Raw genomic sequence first — 24,312 nt, 5'->3', positions numbered from 1 at the left:
GTGCTTTACCACAATGCTCCTCTTCAAATGATTCTATGTTTTAATGCTTGCATTGGTTATATGGGATCACTTTTTTTTTATAATGTTGTATGTATCTCTCTATTGTCCTTAAAAGTCCTTTGAAAGTGTTGCATATCAATCAAAATGTCACATTTGTCAGAACCTTATGTTCCTTTAGTGTAAGTAAATGCTGATTCAAATTTACAGTAATATCCTCTTATGTTATTTCAATAATAATAGTGTTTTTGTTTTTAAAGCCCACTCCTCATGAGTCCAATCATGTACCTTAACAAATTACTTGCATGGCTTAAGATGCCATGCTCTCTGCAGTCTGCTGGTAATAGCTTCAAGTATTTTCTCAGCACTAAGCTGCCACACATAAACTCTGCCATTCATAAGAATCATTTGGCACAGTTTCTAACTGATGATTTTAGCATTTTATACGTTTACTCTCATATTGATCAAGTTGTTAATTTAATTTCTTTAGGTGTGGAAGACTATAGCTTTTTACGGGAGGTTACATAGCAAACCTTAGAGATAAGACTGTATGAAAGTATGTAAAGAATTTAATAAAATTATGAATCAAGTGTAGGACAATGCACTGTTAAACAGACATATACTGTAAAAACATGGACCCATGTTAGAAAAATAAAATACAATAAAATACAACTTAACAGCTATGAGATAATAAACTAAGATGCGGTTAATGTGGCTTCCTACGGAAGAATATAGCAGAGTCTATAGTTTATAAGGTGCGCCTTATGCAAAAAATCCCAAAAAAAAATCCTCTGAAATCCTAAAGAGGCTTCAGGTGAAAAATAAGTCAATGCTGTAAATATGTGTTCCAATAAAGAAAAAAGATTTTTAAAAAAAAGTGAAAAATTAAATAAGTGAAAAAAATCAGTGAAAAAAAATAATAATCAAATACAAAAAGTGTCTTCCAATGATAAAAAGAAAAAAGTGCAAAAACTTGCTGTGGCAGATGATGTGAAAATAGTACAAAATGTGAAGTGTTATCCAAAGTGAAGTCCCTCTATGGGTGTGGATTGTGAATCTCCTAGATATCCTGGATAGTGGATTGTAGTTTTCCAAAAGAAACCTGTAAAAAATATATAGCGTGTAATCTCTAATTTTGCATCTACAAGTCCCATAAATTAGTTCTATATTATTATCCTTTAGCATCCCCTGTTTCATTAAGCATATTAATAATACACAATTCTGGGCTATCCATATCTGTATGGTTATTTCCAGCACATTCCATATGTTTAGAGTTTTTTAGCGATTTTTTTAGAGATGGTTTTTATTTGATTTCCTGATATGTGAGCATTTTTGAAGCTTTTTATAATAGCTGGGATGTTTTATCATAGTTGTATTTTATTGTTCTTATCGTATCTGCATTTATACTATATTTTATGATATAAAATATTTTTTGTTCTATTAACATTCATCACAGTTAACAAATACCATTCCTAGTTTAGGGTTTGCAACACCCCTTTATTTATGCATTTTTAGCAGCACTTTTAGCAGCTTCTTATTACATATATTCCTATCATATACATCTTTTTACCACAAATCTTTTAACCGGAAATGACGCTATGAATAAAACGAAACCAAAACGATGGAGTTGAGAAAATCGGCCATAGACATCAATTTGCTAATACTGAAGGCAGGTGTATAGTGCTGGGTTGAATAAATGAGAAAACTACTAACTAGTAGTAGATTACTCAACCCACAGTGCTAACAGCTTAAATCAGGACGCCAAAGTGTAAAATAATATCAACTATCAAATAATGACAATATGTTGCAAATCAAATATGGCTCACTCACAGATATAAAATGTATCAAAATATTACAATTTATTAAAATACATAAAATAAGCTGATCAGTCGTATATATAAAAACAAAGGACAAAACCAAAACCAAAATATATTAAAAACAATAGGGATAAATGGCAGTGGTGTAAATTATCACAGAAGAGCCGATAAGGTGCACAAAGTGTAGTTGTCAGGTTAGGAAATATCCAGAAGTAGACCCAAATGCAAGGGGCGAACTTAAACAACACCCTTGCACTCTGAGTTTAATCCAGGACGTGACCCCACGACAACCTCCAAAAAAACAAAGTACTCACGATATGGAGCAGGGTTACCCTGTGCCAAAGTAATTCATGATATCAGCCAGATAGACTTCTGAATAAGGAACTGGTTTCAGGAAATGCCTTCCACAGAATCAGGAGAGCAGGGATAGTCACTTATACTCAGACCGAAGAAGGGTAAAACAGGAAACAGTTAATAATGCAGGAGTAGGTCATTTGTTATCAGGCAGTCTGAAGGTTAACACTGTGTAAACAGTCTTTGCAGAATATGCAACAGGTAATCAAGCAGTTTGAGGGTTAACACTGAGTAGACAGTCTTTGCAGAGTATGCAACAGGTAATCAGGCAGTTTGAGAGTTAACACTGTGTAGACAGTCTTTGCAGAGTATGCAACAGGTAATCAGGCAGTTTGAGAGTTAACACTGTGTAGACAGTCTTTGCAGAGTATGCAACAGGTAATCAGGCAGTTTGAGGGTAAACACTGTGTTGTCAGAACTTGCAGTGATAGCAACAGGTAAGCTGGTAGTTTGAAGGTTAACACAGATAATCAGTACTTGTGGAGATTGGCAACAGGATATCCAGCAGTTTGAAGGTTTACACTGAATAATAGTATTTGCAGAGTTTGGAAACAGGTAAACATGCAGATTGAAGGATTCACAGAAATAACAGAATTTGAATAGTTTGCACTACACAGAGTAGTCTGAATATGCAGGGTTTGCAGCAGGTAAACAGGAAGTTTGAAAGTTTCACAAAACAAACAGTACTTGCATTGTTTGGAGACAGGTATTCAGGAGGTTGAAGGTTAATCCAGCATAGTAAATCCTTGAAGAGATTGGCAACAGAAAAGCAGCAGTTAGAGAGATTCCTCAGCGAAATCCTAACAGAAGCCTCAAAGTTAACAAACAAACGGACACTGGAGAAACAGGAAGCCAGAATAAAAAGCCTGGTTGTGACATCATCAGGAAGGGGTGGCTCAGACACCTGTGAATCAAGCACACAGAGAGGACTGCAGAGCTTCCCAGCAGCTGAGCGTGACAGTAGTATCCAAGATTGCTGTGAAGCTGGAATCAGAATCAGAGATCAGATGACTTTCATTACGGTATTTTACTTCAACTCAGGATCGAAGCTGGAACACGAACTTCGATCCGAAGCTGGAACACGAGTTGCTACTGTTGTTGCATTATTTTGTCCCTCGTAGACATCCGTATCATAAAGGATCTGTCTAACAGCCGCTGCAAACGTTGTACCATTACTGTAGATATCGATACAGCTGGTTACTGCACAGACAAGGATACACCTAAGGGGAAGACATCGCTCTCAAATAGAACCTCTGGTGTAAGTAAAAGTGAAAACCTTTTGCTTGGTTCTTTTTCTTAGTTTAATTTGAATATATTTGTGTTCCAGCTTCGATCCTGAGTTGAAGTGAAATACCGTAATAAAAGTCAACTGATCTCTGGTTCTGATTCCAGCTTAACAGCGATCTTGGATACTACACTTTGTGCACCTTATCGGCTCTTCTGGGATAATTTACACCACTGCCATATATCCCTATTGTTTTTAATATATTTTGGTTTTGTTTTTATATATACGTCTGATCAGCATATTTTATGTATTTTAATAAATTGTAATATTTGATACATTTTATATCTGCGAGTTAGCCATATTTGATTTGCAACATATTGTCATTATTTGAAAGTTTATATTATTTTACACTTTGGTGTCTTGATTTAAGCTGTTAGCGCTGTGGGTTGAGTAATCTACTACTAGTTAGTTGTTTTCTCATTTAGCATTGTCAAACTTTTTGGAGGTTTGGGATGCTCCCTTATCCCACTAGCATATCAGGTTGAACCAGCGCAGGGAAAACACACATTTTCTCACTTAAAGGGACATGAAACCCATTTTTTTTTCTTTTGTGATTTAGAAAGAGCATGTAATTTTAAACAACTTTCTAATTTACTTCTATTATCTAATTTGCTTCATTCTCTTGATATCACTTGCTCAAAAGCATATCTAGATATGCTCATTAGCTGCTGATTGGTTGCTGCACATAAAGGCCTTGTGTGATTGGCTCACACATGTGCATTGCTATTTCTTCAACAAAGGATATCTAAAGAATTGAGCAAATTAGATAATAGAAGTAAATTGGAAAGTTGTTTAAAATTGCATGCCCTATCTGAATCATGAAAGTTTAATTTTGACTAGACTGTCCCTTTAATGGTTTGAATAAATGCCATAAAAAATTTGGGACATCCAACAAGCATGTGTAAACATTATATCAGAAAACAGAAGTGACATCAAGACGCAACGTAACTTCCTGTGAGAGACGTTATTTCCGGCTATACTATTTGCCACCGCAATGATGACACACAGGAAGTGGGTAGAGCTTAACATGTTTGGTGCCCAAACAACACATTTACATCAATTGAGGAAACACTTTTCTCCCTATATAAGACTACCAGAAACAACCAGTTTTTAGTCTTGATAAAGGCCTATTTCTGGGAGCCGAAATCCGTTGACAGTTACTGGTAAGCCTATGTCCAATACCCTATTAAGGTGATCTAGCTTTTTTTGCACTATGTTCTCATATTTTTTACAGGTTTCTTTTGGAAAACCACGATCCACTATCCAGGATATCTAGGAGATTCACTATCCACACCTATAGAGGGACCTCACTTTGGATAACACTTCATATTTGGTACTATTTTCACATCATCTTCCACAGCAAGTTTTTGCAATTTTTTCTTTTTATCTTTGGAAGACACTTTTTATATTTAATTTTTTATATTTAAATTTTTCACTTATTTAATTGTTCATTTTTGTTATCTTTTTTTCTTTATTGGAACACATATTTTCAGCATTGATTTAATTTTCACCTGAAGCCTCATTAGGATTTTAAAGGATATTTCGCATAAGGCGCATCTTATAAACTATAGACTCTGCTGTATTCTTCCGTAGGAAGCCACATTAACCGCATCTTAGTTTATCATCTCATAGCTGTTAAGTTGTATTTTATTGTTGTATTTTATTTTTCTAACATGGATCCATGTTTTAACAGTGCATTGTCCTACACTTAATTTATAATTTTATTTGACATTTATAATTTTATTAAATTCATAATTTTATTTGAGATTTAATAAATTCATTCATCTTACCACCTTAGCCTTATATTTTAGGCGCTCTTTACATACTTTTTATACATTTAATTTCTTTAACCAGTCTTCACGATTATCTATTTGTAATTTGCACAAAAGTTTAATCACATATTGTGCTATTTCCTGTCTAACCTTTTCAGGGAGTACCCCACTTCTTGAATCACAAAGTAACATGAGGTCCAGGGAACATTTATTAAGTATATACGCCTTTTTAAATATTAAATTTATATATACATATTCTTATGTATAGTCCTGGGACAGAATCTTTATTTAGGTTATTCCTCTTTAAATTTTAAACCTTTTTTATATATGTTTTGCACTCAGGTCTGCGCATGTCGCGTTCAACAGTGTCTGAAATGTTGGCTCTTATGCTGCTTTCAAGTAAGCTTAAAAGGTCAGTTATTAATTTGCCTTCTACTAGTTTTTAAAACTCCTGTAGCTGATGTTACTGTTAATGTTTCTGATGTTTCCTTAGAAGAGGAGCTTTTCTCTGATGATCAGGTGTCTTCCTCTGATCATGAACAAGAAAGTTCTTTTTTTTTTTTTTTTTTTAAAGTTGAACATATTTGGGTTTTTTTTAAAGAGGTTTTGCTTAGGAATGTAACTTGCACCAACAACCTCTAAATTATTTGAAGTAAACTATAAGCATCTATTAGACACCATCACTAAAGACCTATCAGCATGGAAAAACAAACACATTTCATGGCTAGGGTGCATAGGAGTCATAAAAATAAATGTGCTCTCCAGAATCCTCTACTACCTTCAAACACTCCATATACCATTGCATCCCACATATCTCCAACGCTTACAATCTGCAAAAGACGCATTTATCTGGAGAGACTCCAAACCTAGAGTTAGTAAGCACACTCTTTGCTTAACAAAAGAAATGGGGAGACTAGGACTACCGAACTTGGACTTTTATAAAAAGGCTATAACTTTACAACAGCTGGTGGAAATGTGCGAGAACTCTACAGATAAGACATGGGTACAATTAAATAAAGATATCCTCATGGTAGATAATATATGAATGTTGGGGTGGCTATCCCCATCAGTCAGATCTTAACACAAGAGGACCTACCTGTTCTTTGAGCATTTTTACCAACAATGGTCTAAAATACTAGATTAGATCCGAACACATTTGACTTTTTGTATGTCTCACAACCGGTAATTCCCATCTTTCATGCCCTACCAAAGGTTCACAAATCTTTCGCAGAAGTAAAGGGGAGACCCATTGTCTCAGACATAGAGGCCTATTTATGAAATGTCTGTCGGACCTGATCCGACAGTGCAGATCAGGTCTGACAGACATCGCTGAATGCAGAGAGCAATACGCTCTCCGTATTCAGCATTGCACCAGCAGCTCTTGTAAACTGCTGGTGCAACGCCGCCCCCTGCAGACTCGCGGCCAATTGGCCGCCAGCAGGGGGTGTCAATCAACCTGATCGTACTCGATCATCAGAGCAGGTGGACAGGGTTATGGAGCAGCGGTCTTTAGACCTCTGCTTCATAACTGGTGTTTCTGGCAAGTCTACAGGCTCGCCAGAAACACGGGCCCTCAAGCTCCATACGGAGCTTGATAGATAGGCCCCATAGGGTCTCTATGTGAAATATTGTCTGAATGGCTCTATAGGATGTTACAGCTGCTAGTTTAAAAATTGCCCAGCTATAGGGCAATTTAAGAGACACGAAGTAGGCGTTACAAAAATTTGAGAGGTTTCATTGTTATCCACAGGATTGCTGGTTGACTGTAAAAGTGGTCTTGCTCTATTCTAGTATACCCTATCGGGTTGGCTTAAGAGCAATTGAGTACTTTCTTACAAATTGTACTGATTACACAAAATAATACATGTATTATCTTTTGGAAGTCACAAATTTTTTGTTAACACATATTTTTTTTATATTTAAGGATGACTTCTATCTCCAAAAACGCGGCACAGCGATGGGGGCTAAATTTGCCCCCTCCTATGCAAATTTTACTATGGGCTGGTGGGAGTCCCTGTATATATATATATATGGAGAAAGAAATCTGTTTTCAAAAAATATATGTACATACCACAGTTTTATTTTAGATTCATTATTTGTATGGAGTGGGGACAGCAATATCATTGTTTATTTAATTTAATATCTTAATGATAATCCCCCTTGGTCTAAGTTTTACCTATGAATTTAATCTAAACAGTATTAAATATCTTGATATCACTCTTTTGTTCAATCATGACAATAGTAGAGTTGAGACCACTGTCTACAGGAAACCAATTTCAGGTAATACAATCTTACACGGAAGAAGTAATCATCCCAGACAAGTTTGTTACTCAATAGCAAAAGGGCAATTCATTAGAATTAAACAAAATTGCAGTAAAGATACCGACTATAAAACACAAAGTAATGATTTAACTGAACGCCTTCTGAGTAGAGGATATGACAGGAGAGTTATTTCAAAAGCAAGATGTGAAGTAGATAATATTGATATTGATAATATTGATAGAGATACTCTTCTTTTGGATAAAGCTCGTACACATAAAAAGAAAGACACCTTTCAATAAAGCATTGTCACTTTTACTACACAATTTTCTGCAGAATACTACCAAATATGTCATATCAGCAGGAAGCATTTTCCCATGTTGTCTGCAGACGATGGTTTGCACCACATAGTAAAAAAAGGATGTCATTTTTCCTACCGCCAAGGGGCTACAATTGGTAATGTCCTTTCACCTAGTAAGATTAAAACAAACAAACCCAAAAGCTCCTGGCTTGAAGTCAAAGGGATGCACAAGTGTGGCTACAGCCAGTGTATTCCGTGTGGGTTTGGAAATATGACCACCACATTTGAATCCCTAGTGACCGGGAAACAGTTTGCATTCAAAGATTGTGTCAACTGCAGATCCAAAAATGTCATCTACCTGATCTGGTGCACCTGTAATAATAAGCAGTACATAGGGTGTACCTCACGAGAAGTCAGGGAGAGAGTGAGAAAACACTTGTCTGACATTAAAAGGCTAGATAAGTGTTCTGAATTGGCCAAGCACTTTATTGTACGAAGGACACCACAATGAGCTCTAATGTGGCCCTCACTTATGCAAACTTGTTTGTAGGAAAATTTGAGAAACAATATGTTTATGAAGAAGAACTATTTAAGACCAACATTAAATGTTATATATATGGTATAGATACATAGATACATAGATGATGTATTCCTACTGTGGACAGGTGATGAAGACACTTTAAAAAGATTTGGAGAAGTCTTCAATATAAAAACTAATTATCTTAAATTTACTATGGAAAATAGTGCTGTTAAAATCAGTTTTTTGGATCCAATGTTACAATGTTTATTGACAAATAGAGGTTACAATGTTACATTTTTTCGAAAGCTACAGATCGTAATAATTTACTCAGCTTTTCATCCGCCAAACACAATAAAAAGTTTACCATACAGTCAACTACTGAGAACTAAAAGGATTGTATCTGACCCTCAAAAATTACAAGTGAGGCTGGATGAAATGGCCACTAAATTCAGGGAAAGAGGTTATCCTAATCAAGTCATTCAAGAAAACTTAGACAGAGTAAAACAGATTGAGAGAACAACTCTCCTTGAACCAAAAATTAAAGAGAAGAAACAATTCTCTGTACCCCTGGTGACACATTATGGTTTCCACAGCAAGAAACTCAAAACTGTGATTAATAAACACTGGTATTTGTTAAAAGAGGAACCACAATTGGTAGAAATATTCAAAGATCCTCCTCTTTTATCATACAAAAGGAATAGGAACCTAAAAGAGGAACTTATTAGAGCGGATCTAGGAACTACTAATCCAGCTCCATCTTTACAAAAGAAAGGGTGCTTTCCATGCTACAATTGTGCACAATGCAACTCCTTAATAAAAGGGGACAATGTGACACATCCTCACACTGGATGTAAAATTGGAATTAGGAATACATATACATGCAATTCCGGTTATGTCATATATGTTATTAAGTGTCCCTGTGGGAGAGACGACACAATGTGTCTGTGATAGGATTAGACAACATAAGGCAGCTATAGGTAAATTAGATTTGGATGCTCCAGTAGCATACCATTTCACAGTAGCATCACATAATAAAAGCCAGTTAAGGTTCCAGATAGTGGATGATGTTCCACTGCTAAGGAGAGGGGGAGATAGACAAAGAACATTATTTAAGAAGGAAGCTCAGTGGATTAGAAAATAAGATACCTTATCACCCAGAGGCTTAAATAGGGATATTCCATGGGGCCATTTTGTATAAACAGTAAATACATTAAAGCCTATAATTTTTGGATCTGTTATCATTAAGTTCAGAAGAAGTAAAAGACTTGGATCTCATCTTATTAACATGTGAACAAAAAGTGTAACGGAACCGCAAATATTTGATTATTAACTAACATGCATGTTACAAAATGGCCATTTCACATTAACATACTGACACCGGAGACAAAGCGATATTTATGATCACATACAGGGAGTGCAGAATTATTAGGCAAGTTGTATTTTTGAGGATTAATTTTATTATTGAACAACAACCATGTTCTCAATGAACCCAAAAAATCATTAATATCAAAGCTGAATATTTTTGGAAGTAGTTTTTAGTTTGTTTTTAGTTTTAGCTATTTTAGGGGGATATCTGTGTGTGCAGGTGACTATTACTGTGCATAATTATTAGGGAACTTAACAAAAAACAAATATATACCCATTTCAATTATTTATTTTTACCAGTGAAACCAATAAAACATCTCAACATTCACAAATATACATTTCTGACATTCAAAAACAAAACAAAAACAAATCAGTGACCAATATAGCCACCTTTCTTTGCAAGGACACTCAAAAGCCTGCCTTCCATGGATTCTGTCAGTGTTTTGATCTGTTCACCATCAACATTGCGTGCAGCAGCAACCACAGCCTCCCAGACACTGTTCAGAGATGTGTACTGTTTTCCCTCCTTGTAAATCTCACATTTGATGATGAGCCACAGGTTCTCAATGGGGTTCAGATCAGGTGAACAAGGAGGCCATGTCATTAGATTTTCTTCTTTTATACCCTTTCTTGCCAGCCACGCTGTGGAGTACTTGGACGCGTGTGATGGAGCATTGTCCTGCATGAAAATCATGTTTTTCTTGAAGGATGCAGACTTCTTCCTGTACCACTGCTTGAAGAAGGTGTCTTCCAGAAACTGGCAGTAGGACTGGGAGTTGAGCTTGACTCCATCCTCAACCCGAAAAGGCCCCACAAGCTCATCTTTGATGATACCAGCCCAAACCAGTACTCCACCTCCACCTTGCTGGCGTCTGAGTCGGACTGGAGCTCTCTGCCCTTTACCAATCCAGCCACGGGCCCATCCATCTGGCCCATCAAGACTCACTCTCATTTCATCAGTCCATAAAACCTTAGAAAAATCAGTCTTGAGATATTTCTTGGCCCAGTCTTGACGTTTCAGCTTGTGTGTCTTGTTCAGTGGTGGTCGTCTTTCAGCCTTTCTTACCTTGGCCATGTCTCTGAGTATTGCACACCTTGTGCTTTTGGGCACTCCAGTGATGTTGCAGCTCTGAAATATGGCCAAACTGGTGGCAAGTGGCATCTTGGCAGCTGCACGCTTGACTTTTCTCAGTTCATGGGCAGTTATTTTGCGCCATGGTTTTTCCACACGCTTCTTGCGACCCTGTTGACTATTTTGAATGAAACGCTTGATTGTTCAATGATCACGCTTCAGAAGCTTTGCAATTTTAAGAGTGCTGCATCCCTCTGCAAGATATGTCACTATTTTTGACTTTTCTGAGCCTGTCAAGTCCTTCTTTTGACCCATTTTGCCAAAGCAAAGGAAGTTGCCTAATAATTATGCACACCTGATATAGGGTGTTGATGTCATTAGACCACACCCCTTCTCATTACAGAGATGCACATCACCTAATATGCTTAATTGGTAGTAGGCTTTCGAGCCTATACAGCTTGGAGTAAGACAACATGCATAAAGAGGATGATGTGGTCAAAATACTCATTTGCCTAATAATTCTGCACTCCCTGTATGACAGGACAAGAATATTGTCATATGTTGTTTGGAATTATCTACTGAGAATAAGTGCATATGTTTAGTCTTACATAAACTGTGTTGCTGCTTGAATCGCTTTACTCAGGTTAAACTCTACCCTGCCGCAAGTGTGGATCGAAAGTGGGAAATTCAAATGTTTAGAGTTTGACGAGTAATACTGTAAATATGATGCCTCATGACAAATACATATGCTGAACAAACGAATCGCTTTTGCTTTACTAAACGCACTAACATATTAATGAATGATGCGATCAGCTGCTGCTTAGATTGAAGGAGCTGTATGTATGTGTGAGAGATCCGGTTACAATTTACATAAAGACTAGCAAGCATGTATTGCATTTAAAAGAAGAGTGGTCTGCAATATAAAAAGAGTGACAGCATTACATTTAAGTTGCTTTACAGAGTGTATCGGAAGTAACATTTAACTTTGGAGTCATTAATACTGGACACAGTTCTGGTTATTTTTTCCTTATACAAAGGACAATCCTAATTGCATTTAATTGAACTGTTCTATGTCCAAGAAAAGAGACATTTTTTTGATGACAGCTTATTTTTTATTCCCCCAGGGACGCCTGGATAGAATCTTGATTTTTTATGCATGTGTGATTGATGAATATGTGGATGGACTTGAATTTTGGATTCTGATATATTGTTTATTGAGGCAGAATGAATAAAGTTAAGCCTTGTTTTTCATAAAGGTGTGCTGAGTCCTATTTAAAGAGATCAAAGTGTTAATGTAACATTGAAATGGATGGTACTCACTCAAATAGCACAGCACTACTGTCAGGTGCACGCCAACACAAGGGTGCTGTAACCCCTTATCAATCAAAAATCCACAGTCGGCAGCACCTTATAGCAGATAAAAAAATCTTTATTCTATCACACCTGGGTTAGAAAGAGTGACGTTTCGGGCAAACAACCCTCATTTATGATTAAGGGTTGTTTGCCCAAAACGTCACTCTTTCTAACCCAGGTGTGATGGAATAAAGATTTTTTTTATCTGCTATAAGGTGCTGCCGTCTGTGGATTATTGAAATGGATGGTAATAGAAAAAGTCTGAAACACTTTATCGATACCCATCCTATGAAAAAACATCTTAGTAGACCACTGACCACTTATGAAAATGTATGCCTTATGCATCCACTCCCTAAGCACATCATATCTCTGACCTATCATCTGTTACTTAACTGAGACGACCATTCCCTCCCCTCCTACAAAAAAAAAAATGGAATGCAGAACTAGAAACTCCATTGACAGAAAAATAATGGAACAAGGTCTTGTTTAACCACACAAAGGCGTCTATTTCCTCCAGAGTGCAGAAAATGAATTATAAATTCTTGGCCAGGTGGTACCATACCCCATAAATGCTCAAGCACATGTTTAAATGCACAGATGTAAAATGCTGGAGAGGTTCTGGGGAAGAGGGATCACTAATACACATCTGGTGGGGATGCAAATAATTGGGTACCTTCTGCCCGGAGGTACTGAAAATAATGGAAACCAAACAGGGAGTATCATTCCCTAACATGCCTGATATTGTAATATTCCATGGCCTCCCAAAGATAAAAGATAAAGGCAAAAAACACTTGCTATTTTTAATGCTAAATAGCGCAAAATCTCTAATCCCCAGATATTGGAGAACTGACAAAATTCCAACTATAGAGGACTGGAAGAGACAGGTAAACTGGTTTCCTTTCAATGGAACACTATCGATACCTGTGGGAAAATCAGATAGAAATACATAAATATATATCTGAGATCTGGAAATCTGACCACACCTGAAAAACTTTAAGGTTTCGCATCGAGCATACCAGACATCTTGTTATTACACCTGAAATACTCTATTTGCATGGAAACCACCTCATACTATCCCCTCTCTTCCCTCCTTATTTCCCTGATTTATTAAAATTTCCCCTTCACCCATTTGTTTTACCCCCACCCCTTAGCCAATATGAGGCTAAAATGATAATAGTGGCTGCTGTCTAACATATCATATTTGCAAGTATTACAATATGTTATACCAAATAATACTTTATATACAGTATGTACAAGAAATCTCAACAAAGCTTACTGTTTGCAATTTTTAAAATCCAGAAATTAGAGATAAAACAAAAAACGTCATGAGCTAAATCATTGAAGAAAAACTGACTATAATGTTGAAACTTTTTATTTTCCTTTCTTCAACCACCAACAAGTCATGGACTCCCTTTGACTAAAAAGATTTGGATGGAAAACACTTACAAGTATTACTGTAATTTACATCATACTATAGAAAATGACAGAGACAGTCCAAGCTTTGTAGTAAATATTTTAAAAGTTCAATGTTTATTCCCTATTGCAGTAAAAAAAATATTTTTTTTTACATCACCATCAGCTTCATATCAGCTAACATCCAATGCATTTCCTGCATATAAGGCACTTCATCAGGGTTACTGTAATTAATATTGTCTATTTCTTTCCCATCTTTTCTTTCCCATCTTGTAATGTCAATGTCTCAATAAAGTTCATTAAAAAAAGAGGTTTTGCTTACTTTAGAGGTAAGGATTCTAAGGGGGCTGAGAAAAAACGTCTAATCATTTAGATGATATATTTAAACCTTTGGTTAAAACCCCTGAGGTTTTTCCTGTTCCTGATGCTGTCTCTTAAATTGTTTCTATGGAATGGTCTAAGCCTGGTAATCCATTTAATTCCTCTGCAAGGTTTAAGAAATTGTATTCCTTATCTGCTTCTAATATTAATTTTTGGGAGACTGTCCCTCAGGTAGATTCAACTATTTCTACTTTGGCTAAGAGTACTACTATTCCTCTGGAAGATAGTACCTCTGTTAAGGACTCATTAGATAGAATCCTTTCATAGAAGGGCCTTCTTGCAAGCAGTTTACTTATTTAGGCCAGCTATTTCTATTGGTGACATTGCTGCTGCTGCTGTTGCTTCTGGTATTTGGTTAAAATGTCTCCAAATAAATACATTTGGCATTAATCTTAATGATGCATCATTAAGATTAATGCCAAATGTATTTATTTGGTAGTTCTTTCTAGAAGAGCTTTATGATTATCTTTCCTTTCAAGAAAAGAAGTTGCTCTGATTTGGATTCTATTATTTCTACTGTTACTATAGGTAAAGGAGCTTTTCTTCCTCAGGACAAGAAGTCAAGGGGTAAGTGTAAAGCTTCTAATAGTGTGTGTCCCTTTTGTCAGAATAGGGAACAAAAATCTTATTCCTACTGTCATAAGCAAGGTCCCTCTGGTCCTGGCTGGAAGCCCAGTTCCAATTGGAACAGGCCTAAGCAATCCAAAAAATATACACCTACTTCCAAAACTGCATAAAGGGCCGCCGATCCAAAGGCTCTGTTAGGGGACAGGCTGTGCCTTTTTGCAGGTGGTCTAGTTTCAGTCTGTTTCAGATACCTGGGTTCTGAATATAGAATCTCAGGGTTATTGGATAGTTTCAGAACAAGGCCTCCCAGGTGAAGAAGTGTTCTGTCAAATGTTCCAAAAATACTTTAAAGGCTCAAACCTTTTTTCAATCAGTTTCAGATCTAAGCTATATGAGTGATTGTTCCTTTTCCATTATTGGAACAAGGAATAAGATTTTATTCAAATATTTTCATTGGTCCAAAAAAAGGAGGGAAATATTAGTCTAGTTTTGAATCTGAAGGCTCTAAACCAGTTCCTACTTTCAAAATGGAGACTGTTTGGTATGCAGCTTTTGTTCACATGTTCAGTTGCCCACCTTGGTCTCTTCCACTTCAGCCAGACTTCATGTCTCAGGGTCCATTTTCCCATCCAGATCTCAAATCTCTAAGCTTGATGGCTTGGAGATTGAACAGTTAGTTCTTAGAGATAGAGATTTTTCTGATTCTGTGAGACTGATTCAGGCTCATAACCCTGTGACGAGGAAAATGTATCATAAGGTTTATAAAACCTTTATTTCTTAGTGTGTGGATCATGGTTTTTCTAGGCATTCTTTTAAAATTCCTAGGCCTAGATTTGGAGTTCGGCGGTAAAAGGGCTGTTAACGCTCCGCGGGCTTTTTTCTGGCCGCACCATAAATTTAACTCTGGTATCGAGAGTTAAAACAAATGCTGCGTTAGGCTCCAAAAAAGGAGCGTAGAGCATTTTTACCGCAAATGCAACTCTCGATACCAGAGTTGCTTACGGACGCGGCCGGCCTCAAAAACGTGCTCGTGCACGATTCCCCCATAGGAAACAATGGGGCTGTTTGAGCTGAAAAAAAACCTAACACCTGCAAAAAAGCAGCGTTCAGCTCCTAACGCAGCCCCATTGTTTCCTATGGGGAAACACTTCCTACGTCTGCACCTAACACTCTAACATGTACCCCAAGTCTAAACACCCCTAACCTTACACTTATTAACCCCTAATCTGCCGCCCCCGCTATCGCTGACCCCTGCATATTTTTTTAAACCCCTAATCTGCCGCTCCGTAAACCGCCGCAACCTACGTTATCCCTATGTACCCCTAATCTGCTGCCCTAACATCGCCGACCCCTATATTATATTTATTAACCCCTAATCTGCCCCCCTCAACGTTGCCGACACCTGCCTACACTTATTAACCCCTAATCTGCCGAGCAGACCTGAGCGCTACTATAATAAAGTTATTAACCCCTAATCCGCCTCACTAACCCTATCATAAATAGTATTAACCCCTAATCTGCCCTCCCTAACATCGCCGACACCTACCTTCAATTATTAACCCCTAATCTTCCGATCGGAGCTCACCGCTATTCTAATAAATGGATTAACCCCTAAAGCTAAGTCTAACCCTAACACTAACACCCCCCTAAGTTAAATATAATTTTTATCTAACGAAATAAATTAACTCTTATTAAATAAATGATTCCTATTTAAAGCTAAATACTTACCTGTAAAATAAATCCTAATATAGCTACAATATAAATTATAATTATATTATAGCTATTTTAGGATTAATATTTATTTTACAGGCAACTTTGTAATTATTTTAACCAGGTACAATAGCTATTAAATAGTTAAGAACTATTTAATAGTTACCTAGTTAAAATAATAACAAATTTACCTGTAAAATAAATCCTAACCTAAGATATAATTAAACCTAACACTACCCTATCAATAAAATAATTAAATAAACTACCTACAATTACCTACAATTAACCTAACACTACACTATCAATAAATTAATTAAACACAATTCCTACAAATAAATACAATTAAATAAACTAGCTAAAGTACAAAAAATATTGTTCCGATCAGCCAATAGAATGCGAGCTCAATCTGATTGGCTGATTGGATCGGCCAATCGGATTGAACTAGATTCTGATTGGCTGATTCCATCAGCCAATCAGAAAATTCCTACCTTAATTCCGATTGGCTGATAGAATCCTATCAGCCAATCGGAATTCGAGGGACGCCATCTTGGATGACGTCCCTTAAAGGAACAGTCATTTGTCGTTCAGTCGTCGGTCCGGATGGATGTTCCGCGCTGGAGGTCTTCAGGATCCTGCCACTTCGCTCCGGATGGAAGAAGATCGAAGATGCCGCTTGGAGAAGATGTTTGCCGGTCCGGATGTCCTCTTCTTGCCGGATAGGAGGAAGACTTTGGAGCCTCTTCTGGACCTCTTCAGCACCGGATTATGGATCGCCAACCCCCGCTTGGGTTGGATGAAGATCTTGGAGCCAGGACGGATCGGTGATACCTGGATGGTGAAGACAAGGTAGGAAGATCTTCAGGGGATTAGTGTTAGGTTTATTTAAGGGGGGTTTGGGTTAGATTAGGGGTATGTGGGTGGTGGGTTGTAATGTTGGGGGGGGGTATTGTATGTTTTTTTTTACAGGCAAAAGAGCTGAAATTCTTGGGGCATGCCCCGCAAAGGGCCCTGTTCAGGGCTGGTAAGGTAAAAGAGCTTGTAACTTTTTTAATTTAGAATAGGGTAGGGAATTTTTTATTTTGGGGGGCTTTGTTATTTTATTAGGGGGCTTAGAGTAGGTGTAATTAGTTTAAAATTGTTGTAATATTTTTCTTATGTTTGTAAATATTTTTTTATTTTCTGTAACTTAGTTCTTTTTTATTTTTTGTACTTTAGCTAGTTTATTTAATTGTATTTATTTGTAGGAATTGTGTTTAATTAATTTATTGATAGTGTAGTGTTAGGTTAATTGTAGGTAATTGTAGGTAGTTTATTTAATTATTTTATTGATAGGGAAGTGTTAGGTTTAATTATATCTTAGGTTAGGATTTATTTTACAGGTAAATTTGTTATTATTTTAACTAGGTAACTATTAAATAGTTCTTAACTATTTAATAGCTATTGTACCTGGTTAAAATAATTACAAAGTTGCCTGTAAAATAAATATTAATCCTAAAATAGCTATAATATAATTATAATTTATATTGTAGCTATATTAGGGTTTATTTTACAGGTAAGTATTTAGCTTTAAATAGGAATCATTTATTTAATAAGAGTTAATTTATTTCGTTAGATAAAAATTATATTTAACTTAGGGGGGTGTTAGTGTTAGGGTTAGACTTAGCTTTAGGGGTTAATCCATTTATTAGAATAGCGGTGAGCTCCGATCGGAAGATTAGGGGTTAATAATTGAAGGTAGGTGTCGGCGATGTTAGGGAGGGCAGATTAGGGGTTAATACTATTTATGATAGGGTTAGTGAGGCGGATTAGGGGTTAATAACTTTATTATAGTAGCGCTCAGGTCCGCTCGGCAGATTAGGAGTTAATAAGTGTAGGCAGGTGTCGGCGACGTTGTGGGGGGCAGATTAGGGGTTAATAAATATAATATAGGGGTCGGCGGTGTTAGGGGTAGCAGATTAGGGGTACATAGGGATAACGTAGGTGGCGGCGCTTTGCGGTCGGAAGATTAGGGGTTAATTATTTTAAGTAGCTGGCGGCGATGTTGTGGGGGGCAGGTTAGGGGTTAATAAATATAATATAGGGGTCGGCGGTGTTAGGGGTAGCAGATTAGGGGTACATAAGTATAACATAGGTGGCGGTCGGCAGATTAGGGGTTAAAAATTTTAATCGAGTGGCGGCGATGTGGGGGGAGCTCGGTTTAGGGGTACATAGGTAGTTTATGGGTGTTAGTGTACTTTAGGGTACAGTAGTTAAGAGCTTTATAAACCGGCGTTAGCCAGAAAGCTCTTAACTCCTGCTATTTTCAGGCGGCTGGAATCTTGTCGTTAGAGCTCTAACGCTCACTTCAGAAACGACTCTAAATACCAGCGTTAGAAAGATCCCATTGAAAAGATAGGCTACGCAAATGGCGTAGGGGGATCTGCGGTATGGAAAAGTCGCGGCTGAAAAGTGAGCGTTAGACCCTTTAATCACTGACTCCAAATACCAGCGGGCGCCCAAAACCAGCGTTAGGAGCCTCTAACGCTGGTTTTGACGGCTACCGCCGAACTCCAAATCTAGGCCCTAGAATTTTTAAGTTTCTACTGGATTGTCTGGATTGTCAGGGCCTATCTGCCGATTCTTTGAAGGGGCAGATTTATGCTCTTTCAGTTTTGCTTCATAAGAAGATTGCTAATCTTCCTGACATTCATGGTTTTGTTCAGACTTTGGTTCATATTAAGCCTGTCATTTTCTCAACCTTGAGACCTTAATTTGGTATTGAAGGTATTTGCAGGCTCCTCCGTTTGAGCATATGCATACATTGAATATTATGCTTCTTTCTCGGATTTTGTTTCTTTTTAGCTATCTCTTCTGCTAGAAGAGTTTCTGAATAATCTGCTCATTCTTGTGATTCACCTTATTTTTCTTCAGGATAAGGTGGTTTTAAGAACCAAATTTAACTTTTTTCATAAGGTTGTGTCCTCATACAATATAAATCAGAAAAAAATTGTTGTTCTTTATTTGTGTCCTAATCCTAAGGATTCTTCAAAAAGGCTTCTTCACAATTAGGATTTTGTAAGGTCCTTGATGTATTATGTTGATGCTTCTAAGGATTTTAGACAAACTTCTAGTTTGTTTGTTAATTTTACTAGTTCTTACACAGAAGGACAGAAAGCTTCTGCTATTTCCTTGGCTTCTTGGTTGAAACTCTTGATTTACCAAGATTACTTGGAGGTGGAACAACCTCCACCTAAACAGATTACTGCGCATTCTAACAGGTCATTTGCCACTTCTTGGGTTTTTAAGAATGAGGCGTCAGTTGACCAAATTTGCAAGGCAGCTACTTGGTCTTCTTTCCATACTTTTATTAAATTCTACCATATTTAAATGTTTGCTTCTCCTAAGGCAGCCTTTGGTAGGAAAGTCCTTCAGGCATTTGTCTCAGCTTAATGTTATTTTGCCTGTGGGCAATTTTTCAAGTGCATGTAAAAAAAGTGAACTTCTAAATTTTTAGTTCAGTTTGGGTTGTGGATTTTTGTGGAAAAAGATGTTCTTTTTATTCTGCCCTTATATTTCATTACTTGTAGACTCCACAGCTTCGGAATTTGTTCCCAGGAGTAATGGATCATGACTCTCACCACCTGTATGAAAAAAAAACATAATTTATGCTTATCTGAAAATGTACTTCTTTCATGGTGGTGAGAATCCACGAGACCTCACCCTGTTTATTCTTTTGTGGTTTTGTTTTTGTGGTTTTTTTGCACATCTTTTTTCCTTACTTCTATTTTTTTTGCTCTGTTACGTTTCATACCTCTTTTGCTTGGCTGCACGTTAGACTGAGGTGACAGTGACGTTGGATGAGTTTTATAGAGCACTTGGGGTTTGGCAATCTTAGCCTCCTCCTAGGGGCAGGGAAGTCTAATTCCTAGGAGTAATGAATCGTAGACTCTCACCACCCTGAAAGAAAGAAATTGATCAGGTAAGCATAAATTATGTTTATAGATAGATAGATAGATAGATAGATAGATAGTCAGCAAGTATAAGGAGGCACTTTCCTGGATTTTCCACATCCTTATACTTGCTTATTGTTTTAACTTTTGGAAGCACCCTGGGTCGTTATACAGCTGAAGCATCATGCGTGCTCGCTTTCTTTGAATGAATATATATATATATATATATATATATATATATATATATATATATATATATACAGTGAGTGCAGAATTATTAGGCAAATGAGTATTTTGACCACATCATCCTCTTTATGCATGTTGTCTTACTCCAAGCTGTATAGGCTCGAAATCCTACTACCAATTAAGCATATTAGGTGATGTGCATCTCTGTAATGAGAAGGGGTGTGGTCTAATTACATCAACACCCTATATCAGGTGTGCATAATTATTAGGCAACTTCCTTTGCTTTGGCAAAATGGGTCAAAAGAAGGACTTGACAGGCTCAGAAAAGTCAAAAATAGTGACATATCTTGCAGAGGGATGCAGCACTCTTAAAATTGCAAAGCTTCTGAAGCGTGATCAGTTTGGCCATATTTTAGAACTGCAACATCACTGGAGTGCCCAAAAGCACAAGGTGTGCAATACTCAGAGACATGGCCAAGGTAAGAAAGGCTGAAAGACGACCACCACTGAACAAGACACACAAGCTGAAACGTCAAGACTGGGCCAAGAAATATCTCAAGACTGATTTTTCTAAGGTTTTATGGACTGATGAAATGAGAGTGAGTCTTGATGGGCCAGATGGATGGGCCCATGGCTGGATTGGTAAAGGGCAGAGAGCTCCAGTCCGACTCAGACGCCAGCAAGGTGGAGGTGGAGTACTGGTTTGGGCTGGTATCATCAAAGATGAGCTTGTGTGGCCTTTTCGGGTTGAGGATGGAGTCAAGCTCAACTCCCAGTCCTACTGCCAGTTTCTGGAAGACACCTTCTTCAAGCAGTGGTACAGGAAGAAGTCTGCATCCTTCAAGAAAAACATGATTTTCATGCAGGACAATGCTCCATCACACGCGTCCAAGTACTCCACAGCGTGGCTGGCAAGAAAGGGTATAAAAGAAGAAAATCTAATGACATGGCCTCCTTGTTCACCTGATCTGAACCCCATTGAGAACCTGTGGTCCATCATCAAATGTGAGATTTACAAGGAGGGAAAACAGTACACCTCTCTGAACAGTGTCTGGGAGGCTGTGGTTGCTGCTGCACGCAATGTTGATGGTGAACAGATCAAAACACTGACAGAATCCATGGATGGCAGGCTTTTCAGTGTCCTTGCAAAGAAAGGTGGCTATATTGGTCACTGATTTGTTTTTGTTTTGTTTTTGAATGTCAGAAATGTATATTTGTGAATGTTGAGATGTTATATTGGTTTCACTGGTAAAAATAAATAATTGAAATGGGTATATATTTGTTTTTTGTTAAGTTGCCTAATAATTATTCACAGTAATAGTCACCTGCACACACAGATATCCCCCTAAAATAGCTATAACTAAAAACAAACTAAAAACTACTTCCAAAACTATTCAGCTTTGATATTAATGAGTTTTTTGGGTTCATTGAGAACATGGTTGTTGTTCAATAATAAAATTAATCCTCAAAAATACAACTTGCCTAATAATTCTGCACTCCCTGTATATATATATATATATATATATATATATATATATATATATATATATATATATGTATGTATATATATATATATATGTATATATATATATATATATATATATATATATAGAGAGAGAGAGAGAGAGAGAGAGAGAGAGAGAGAGAGAGAGAGAGTTGTTATAAACATTTTACTATACTGATGTTCTAAACTAAGGGCATATATATTTTGTTTCCCCACCAATAATTTTAATAAATGTTAATGACTGAAAGAAAAATATATGCTTTATAAATTATCAGTATTTTCCATAATATATAGCAATGTTTGCATAAGTGCTACAAACTTTCACATTTTACACAAACCCCAAAACATGCTTCTTGAATCTTCACAAAGAAAACAAGAAAAAGTAATGTTTTTAATTGGATTTTTAATATTTTGAATATTCCATGGAAACTAACTTCATGTCCTTAGAGATGTACATGTCATGAAGCCATAAATACAGTAGCTAGAGTTAGATCTTTAGTTTCTATCAGTTCTAAAATTGCATATGTGCGACATACATGGGTTTTTGTCTTCTATTCAAATAAACAGGTGAAATTGAGGGAATAGTTTATTTAAGTAAAAGCTTTTTTTGCAAAAGTGTTTATTTTGCCAGATTGCTAACATTGCTACTTTGATAGTAATTATAAATTTGTATGTACTGCAAGTTGAAAATAGAATTGTCATTCCACTGAAAAAATTTCCATTGCTATGTTAGTTACTTTTTCTTCAGGGTATAAAATAAAAGTATATCCATAGGTGTGCATTAATATTCTGATTCATGTTTCATTGCTTCTCGATGAATACCCAAAATAAAATTGTGTAACAGACTCTTATCATCAGCAGACCAGTTGATATACACTGTGGAATTGTAACAGAGCTTCCAAAAATATTTTGAGAATTTCATATAAATTATTTAAATTCTCCTGTTGTGCAGATCACTGTCAGTAAAGAAAAATAAAATCATGTGAAATGTGCCCAAAATAAAATATAAATTCTCTGGTAAATAAAGGAATAAACTATTTTAAGTATTATGTTATTGTGCTACTGTATTATTAATGGGTACACTAAATATACTAATATTATATACAAGTGGATATAAAAAGTCTACAGACCCCTGTTAAAATGTCAGGTTTCTGTGATGTAAAAAAATGAGACAAAGATAAATAATTTCAGAACTTTTTCCACCTTTAATGTGACCTATAAACTATACAACTCAATTGTAAAACAAACTGAAATATTTTAGGTAAAGGGAAATAAAACTAAAAAACTAAAATAATATGGTTGCATAAGTGTGAACACCCTTAAACTAATACTTTATTGAAGCACCTTTTGATTTTATTACAGCACTCAGTCTTTTTGGGTATGAGTTTTTTAGCATCGCACATCTTGACTTGGCAAGATTTGCCCACTCTTCTTTGCAAAAACACTCTAAATCTGTCAGAATGAGAGGACATCTCCTGTGCACAACCCTCTTCAGATCACCCCACAGATTTTGAATTGGATTCAGGTCTGGGCTCTGGCCGGGCCATCCCAAAACTTTAATCTTCTTCTGGTGAAGCCATTCCTTTGTTGATTTGGATGTATGCTTTGGGACGTTGTCATGCTGAAAGATGAAGTTCCTCTTCATGTTCAGCTTTCTAGCAGAAGCCTGAAGGTTTTGTGCCAATATTGTCTGGTATTTGGAACTGATCATTATTGACTTGACTAAGGCCCCAGTTCCAGCTGAAGAAAAACAGCCCCAAAGCATGATGCTGACACAACCATGCTTCACTGTGGGTATGGTGTTCTTTTGGTGATATGCAGTGTTGTTTTTGCGCCAAACATATCTTTTGGTATTATGGACAAAAAGTTCAACTTTGGTTTCATCAGACCAGAACACCTTTTGCAACATGCTTTTGGGAAACTTCAGATGTGTTTTTAAAAAATTTAGCCGGGCTTGGATGTTTTTTTTGTAAGAAAAGGCTTCCGTCTTGCCACTCTACCCCATAGCCCAGACATATGAAGAATACGGCGATTGTTGTCACATGTACCACACAGCCAGTACTTTCCAGATATTCCTGCAGCTCATTTAATGTTGCTGTAGGCCTCTTGGCAGCCTCCCAGACCAGTGTTCTTCTTGTCTTTTCATCAATTTTGGAGGGACATCCAGTTCTTGGTAATGTCAATGTTGCACCATATTTTCTTCACTTGATGATGACTGTCTTCACTGTGTTCCATGCTATATCTAATGCCTTGGAAATTCTTTTGTACCCTTCTCCTGACTGATACCTTTTAACAATGAGATCCCTCTGATTCTTTAGAAGCTCTCTGCGGACCATGGCTTTTGCTGTAGGATGCGACTAACAAAATGTCAGGAAAGACCTACTAGAACAGCTGAACTTTATTTGGAGTTAATCAGATGCACTTTAAATGATGGCAGGTATGTACTGACTCCTATTTAACATGATTTTGAATGTGATTGCTTAATTCTAAACACAGCTACATCCCCAGTTATAAATGGGTGTTCACA

Source organism: Bombina bombina, chromosome 2 (genome assembly GCF_027579735.1).
Source record: "Bombina bombina isolate aBomBom1 chromosome 2, aBomBom1.pri, whole genome shotgun sequence".
Lineage (NCBI taxonomy): Eukaryota > Metazoa > Chordata > Amphibia > Anura > Bombinatoridae > Bombina > Bombina bombina.
Note: the sequence above shows the minus strand (reverse complement) of the source record.